General features: G+C 44.4%; 1 protein-coding gene across 4 annotated transcripts in view; it reads right to left on the reverse strand.

Moving 5' to 3' along the window:
• MTUS1 (microtubule associated scaffold protein 1) overlaps positions 1-7,256 on the reverse strand; it is a 131,436-nt gene that overhangs the window by 104,930 nt on the left and 19,250 nt on the right. The gene's annotated exons all lie outside the window — the stretch shown is intronic.

A 7,256-nucleotide genomic window follows, 5' to 3' on the forward strand; every position in this document is an offset into this window, starting at 1 on the left:
TCTTATGGTCAAAACTCAAAAAGCCTGCCCTGCTCAAAATTGTAGAGAGCACCAGAATGTATAGCTTCACTATGCACAAGCTGCTCCAAAGCTGCACTTTCCGGGCTGTTCCTCCAAGGACGGAAGGCACATCCATCATTAAGATGGCAACAGAGACAGAACATTAGTTCTAGATTTATGCTGGTCACAGACCTTCATTATTTAATTCTGGGAAGTACCAACACCAAATGCGAGCTGCTGGGTCAAACAGTCACTTAACAGTACAGAAAGCCATGAAACCATCATGAATATCACAATAAGTCAGAAACACTAGCATTTCATACAGCAAGTGTTTCACCACTCTGCAATGCAGGTGAAAAACACCTATACAGGGCTAACACAAATAAGTGTACTCGAGTAACTTCATACAGTTGATGTTAGTTTGGGACACGGATAAGCAATTCTGCCTCTGGCGTTTCAGCTTACAGAAGCAAGAAAACAATTCTCATATTTGTGCTGTGCACAGGGGTTTTTTTTGGTGGGAATGAGGAAGAAACACTGTTGAAAAATAAACAAAAGTTGCTTAGGTACCTAACAAAAGTTAATTGAACTTGCACAACTGAATACTGTCCTGTGAAGGGTGACCAACTTTTTTTTTTCAAAGCAATCTCAGCAAGTTTAAATTTGCGTGACAGAATTATTTCATCTATCAGCATCAATTTCACCAAAGCATGTTAACAATGCTGCAGTTTCTAGATTTCCATCTATAAATCCACCAATCCACAGTGCAGAACCAAGGATCCTCATGTCCTGTTCAATGAGGACTCCAAATGCACAGTTTGTTGATACAAGTTCTCCGGTACATGAAATCCCAGAATGCTGGAGAAGCCTGAATTGAGAAGGGTTGCCTAGGCAGAGCAAGGAGGGGGGGGAACCCAGCAAAACAGAAAAACCCCAAACCACAGACACACACCCAGTGCCGAATAATCCAAGAAAATAAATGGGGGAAAAGTCATGAAGCTTCTCCTGGTAGGAGAATACATAACCCTAACTGCTGAATGCTAAGCAAAAAGAGTTGAGCTGAGCAGACCATCCAGGAAGAATCCACAATAGATCTCCAGCCACTGGATCTCTCATTTTCATGTCTCTAATTTTAGAGTATTTATTAGGGTGCTCTTTCCGTCCTTCACCAGGTACTGGGAGATGTTCTTGGAAGAGAAGAATGTTTCTACCTTGATGTTTTCCCTTCAAATCCACCACTGGAGTTCTGTTTTCTCTAAACCAAATTAAACATACCAGATTCATTTTCACAAGTCATTTGGGTAGTATACTGCTCACAAAAGTCAACTGCAAGCAATTAATGCTGCATTAGGAACTTTCTCCAGAGGAAATTGCCCCACAAGAAGCAGGGGTGGAAGGGACTGGCACCCGGAAACCACTCACTTCAGTTCTCTGGAAAGTCCATCTATGCCTGAGCCTTCAGGGGTGCAAAGTATTTGGTGGGTAGACTTAAAATTGTTCAAAAAGTTTTCTGAAAAAAATACAAAGGAACAACAGTCCATCAAAACAGATCTAGGAATACACTGGGTGTAATATACTTCCTTGGGCTGGATTTCTTGCATCTACAAAGAAATTCCTAGTCAAAACTAGGTATGCTGAAAGTCAGAAGCAGGGACAGGTCCCAGTGACTGGGACAACTCTCATGCAGAAAGCCGAGGTTCCTTTTGCCTACAAGTACCAAGTGCTCAAATTAGTTCCGCTCTTCTGATCTTCCACATGATAGACTGACTGGTGGCTAGGGCACTTTGTTTTTGACCACTGACAAGGGTCTTTAAAAAAGAAATCCGGAGGTGATCTCTGATTTTTCTTACAACGGAGAAAAATGTATATTCTCAGCTGACCACATGACAGGTAAACAGCTTCTACTGAGGCACACATCAGTCTAAAAATCAAGTTGCGTGTCAGACAATCAAGCCTTCCATATCAATAGAAGTTGCTAGACTGAGTTCTTTGACCATTTTCTTCACAAACCACTGTATTACAGAGAACAGCACATGTGAAAGGTAGCAGAAGTAACCATTTTCTAACATTAAACTGTACTAAAGTCTCCTGAATCATTTCATGCAATCTTCTCCTCATCCAAGGAAGAAGCAAGAGCAACTGCCTGCTTAAGCTCCCAGTTCCTAAAGGTTAAGTCTTACCGGTTTACCACCCACCTCTGTCTTAGTAGTTGCACAGAATCTGGTTTGTGTTTCTCCCCATTGTGTCCCTGAATTCCAAGTCTGCTTATTAATATTGAGAATTTGGGGGTTTCGATTATTCCCATCCACATTTCAAACTAAAAGTTGACAACTAACGAGATAAGTGCTACGGACAAACTACACTAATTCCTAAAAATTATTTTAGGTATACAAACCAACAATTCCATGTACTACAAGACGACTGTGTTTTCACATATGAGGTGGTAAAACAAACTAAACCCAAGCCAAGCACATGCTATAGCAGAGAAGCAGCATTCAGGATACTATCTGAGAATGCTTGTTATCTCCCAATATATTTGAGAGATTCCCAGAGGCTCCACCGAAAGAGCCTTACACCTTGAAAATAAAATGACATTCACATACCAGCAAGCTGGAGAGTATGTTTTGGTTTAAGCAGAGTAATCTTCACTGAAACAGAAACCCAGCGCTTCTCCTGTTCAGCTCTAATCATGGTGCACCAGCTTAGTAGCCAATTTTTACATCTCCATCCTATCACATTAAAGCATGGTTCAATTATTTGGCACAGAACAGACTGGACACAAGATACAGCACTATCCTACTGTGCTTACTTCAACAAGCCTGCTCAGCATTAGCTTCCACATGCAGAAATAAGACGGAATAAACCTCAGTATTCATGTTTATTTATACGCCAGGTACCTGTATGTTTGCTCGTAAGACCACACAATGGAAAAATACATTTTAAAAGCTATTTGACAAAGCAATCATGAGTCTTATCGTAGCCACAGATTTAGCGCAATAACACATCGGAGCTTACTGTTAGGATAACTTGATGCATCAGATGCCTATCTCTGTCTTATTCTTTGAAATAAATGGTAACTCATTTATATTCTACAAGGAAAAAATACCAGGTTAGTATAGAACTATAAAATTCTAGTTCTTTAAAGTAACACCAAATATATTTACTAAGATCCCTGTTAGGTTAAGCATCCAACATAAAATACGTATGCAAATCAAGTTAGATCAGTGAATAATTCAAATCCCAAACCAAGCACAGGAGAATCACTTCTATTCTGAATGAAGCAATGTAATAACAAAGTCAAAGTCGCACTGTGCTAACTGAAATGAGAGCACCAGTAACCATGAGCATCAACTCCTCATTGATCAAAAGTCCACACTTGCGTAGACTCACCCCACGGCCTGCACAGATTCATCTTGCACGTACTCAGAAGGTCAATACATTCAAAATATTCAGTATGAGAGGGGAAACCAAATACCAACTTAGAGAACATTCCTGTGGTCTCACCACCAGACCTCTCTCAAATTGAGGCTGCCAAGTTTCATATATCTCATGTTACATGAGCCGCAAGAGTTTGACAGCCCTGTCATGCCATCCCACCTCTCTGCTGAGATGCACAGAGCCAGCTGAGGTCCACAAAAGCTGACAGCTCCTCCAGCACAAGAGGAACCTCCTCAGCAGCTTCTAACAGCTAAAGAGATACAACTGCAGCAATCAGAGCTGCTCGCTCACTCAAACAGCGACAACCAATACAAGGACTATATCCTCATCAGGATGGGCGGGGAGACACCCCACAAAATCAGACTCTCCTGACTGCAGCCTGCCACACATTTTCCTCACAAGAAGAATATACCACAACAAGTTCACACACATCTTTAGAAAGCTATGGATGCCGGGGGCGGGGGGGGTAAAAAAAAAAAAAAAAAAAAATCACCATTTTAGCTCCTATCCAATCTAGCCTGTTAGTTTATACTGTCCTATTGTTTGCTAAAGTCTTACCAAAGTTTCAGTCAACGTAGAAAGAAAAATTAAGATCCTTCCTGAAAAAGGGTGCCTGAATAACAGTCCCCACCCAGAGCAGAACAGCAAAGATGACTTTTAGATTACTGACTAGGAAAAAAAGCGTAAGAGGTGAGTGAGAGTCACAAGACCACTTTCTGCTTAATACCTACCATATTCAGAAAGAAACAGGATGTCAGTGCTGTCATGCTTATTTAGAAAGAATATATACACAGAAATACCAGTCACTAGCTCCTTCTCCCAACAGCAGGTGCTTGCAGACTTTCAGATATTGGTCAAGTGCTTGAATAGCAACAGCCATTTCCTACACAGAACAAAAAAAACTCAGCCACTGCGCTGACACAAATACAAATCATCCGCTTTCACCAACTAAAGCCTCACTGGTAAAGCAGAGAGCCAGGCTGACAGTCGAAAGTCTGGAAGCCTCAATTGCAAGACACAGGCACATTTACTTTTCAAGCACCTGAATGCGTTGTCACAGACAGCCTTGTCTAAGGTTGGGTGACCAGGAACAGGCCAAGATGTGCAAGAATCATACAATGGCTCCTTCCCCCCCCCCAAGGATGAAAGCCCATTCCTGGGCAGCAATTGGTACTATGTGATCACTTCTGATCCCATGCTCCCTCAGATCATAGTAGGGGAAACAAAGTTAGCAGTCCTCATCCCTGTCTCCATAGGTTGCACTCCTTCACTCCATCTGTTGAGGAAAGGATCAGTTTCAGAGAGTAATGAAAAGCAGCACATTAGTCAGCTGTGACAACGGTTTCCCCTTTTCAGTTTGAAAAACATGCTCACACACAGCCAGGGGTTTAGGTCAGAGTCCACAGCAGTTTCACCATTCCTGTTTTGTTAAACGTTTAAGCAGATTCAGCTTAATGCACTTTTCCAGACCTTCTGGTTGGAAATGTTAGCCCACAGTGCTATGGGCTAACCCTGTCTGGCTGTGCAGGACACCTGATGCCGGCCACAGTTTCCACTCTGACTGCATAAGTATATTAGACACTATTCCTCACGTGCATACACTTCCTTGCATGCACTTTTCACCTTTCAGTGGCAATAAGATAAAGACATTTTATTAAGAAAGATCTTAAGCTTTTTGGAAAAGCATTCTTAAGAGTCCTTCTCTATGGTAACAAAGCCACGTGAGGTATAGAACTGCAGGCATGAAACTAAAACTAATTCCTCCCTTCCTCCTCTGCCATTTCAGGGTTAGAATGGGGGACATTGAAAATAAATATTATTCTTAAAAGGTTGTTCGATAACCTAAGAAATTGTAAATTTAAGGTATTACCATTGCACTACAATCCTTCAAAAGCTACTTCTAGGATTTCTTTAGAAATAATTACTACTCTAACAGAGCCCCATATGCAGGTCTAGATTGCCGCATCCAGCCCTTCCTCCTGCATATCTCTTTCAGGAAGAAAGGTAAAAATCACAGCAGAGCTAAAAGCCAAGGTGAAGCCATGGCTACCTGCTTGCTTGACCCAACCCCCCCTGAATCACCAAGGGAGAATGGTACCAAGAGCAGCCCACTATCACCTGAACTGTGGCTTTTTAAACAGTCATGGATTTGCCTGTCCCTGATGTTGGGCTCTATCCTTGAGCATTGGATGCTTGTTTGTACGTTACTTAGTCCTGACTACAAGTTCAGCTCTATTAAGACAGAGTATTACAATTTAATAATACCTTCAAGTCAATAACTGTGTTGGTTTAAATACATTTCGCAATATTATGAGGCGATCAGCTCCAGTGGAGGCGCGTTCCACAGGAGAGCAGGGGATCACGGCGTACAGGGGCACTTCTTGAGCCACAGAAACCCCAGGGGAGCGCAGAGACCCACCAGGAGCCAGCAGCTCTCACAAGGGCAGCTGACGAGGCCCAGGCAGGGCCAGGAGTAACAGCAGCCACCCCCCACTCCTACAAAAGGCAGCCCCAGGCAGCACGGGCAACCAGGAGCGCTGCCAACAGGGCCAGCAAACAGGGCGTGGCGTGTCAGCCAGGGCGTGGCGCAGCCGTTGGCGCTGGAGGGCACCGCTTCGAAGGACGGGCATTCCAAGTGGCCATGTGGGGCACTTAAAGCACACATAACTCGGCAACCGGGCACCGCTCTGTGACAATCTGCACAGGTCAAGGGCACTCATCCTTAGGGCACTGAGGAGGGCACGCAGCAAGCTCACTACCCTGGCCTTCAGGAGAGCAGACTTTGGCCTCTCCAGGGATCTGCTTGGTAGAGTGCCATGGGATAAAGTCCTGGAGGGAACAAGGGGACAAGAAAGCTGGTTAATATTCAAGGATCACCTCCTCCAAGCTCAGGAACGACACATCCCAACCCCAACAAAGAGGAAGCCAGGCAAAGACACCAGGAGGTCCCTGTGGGTGAACAAGGAGCTTCTGGACAAATTCAAACACAGAAAGGAAGCCTACAGAGGGTGAAGCAAGGACAGGTAGCCTGGGAGAAATAGAGAGAAATTGTCCAAGCAGCCACGGATCAGGTTAGGAAAGCTAAAGCCCTGACAGAATTAAATCTGGCCAGGGACATCAAGGGCAACAAGAAAAGCTTCTATAGGTACGTTGGTGAGAAAAGGAAGACTAGGGAAAACGTGGGCCCTCTCTGGAAGGAAACAGGAGACTTGGTTACCCAGGATATGGAGAAGGCTGAGGTACTCCATGACTTTTTTGCCTCAGTCTTCACCAGCAAGTGCTCAAGCCACACCACCCAAGTCACAGAAGGCAAAGGCAGGGACCGGGAGAACAAAGAACTGCCCACTGTAGGAGAAGGTCAGGTTTGAGACCATCTAAGGAACCTGAAGGTGCACAAGTCCATAGGACCTGATGAGATGCATCCACGGGTCCTGAGGGAACTGGCAGATGAAGCTGCTCAGCCACTATCCATGGTATTTGAGGAGAAGTGGCAGTTCGGTGAAGTTCCCGCTGACTGGAAAAGGGGAAACATAACCCCCACTTTGAAAAAGGAGAAAAAGGAAGACCTGGGGAACTACAGGCCTGTCAGTCTCACCTCTGTGCCCAGCAAGACCGTGGAGCAGATCCTCCTGGAAACTCTGCTAAGGCACATGGAAAATAAAGAGGTGATTGGTGACAGCCAGCGTGGCTTCACGAAGGGCAAATCGTGCCTGACAAATTTGGTGGCCTTCTACAACGGGGTTACAGCGTTGGCGGATAAGGGAAGAGCAACTGACATCATCTACCTGGACTTGTGCAAAGCATTTGACGCTGTCCCT

The sequence above is a fragment of the Nipponia nippon genome, unplaced genomic scaffold (assembly GCF_047370975.1).
Source record: "Nipponia nippon isolate SJK-2023a ecotype South Korea unplaced genomic scaffold, ASM4737097v1 scaffold_6, whole genome shotgun sequence".
Classification (NCBI taxonomy): domain Eukaryota; kingdom Metazoa; phylum Chordata; class Aves; order Pelecaniformes; family Threskiornithidae; genus Nipponia; species Nipponia nippon.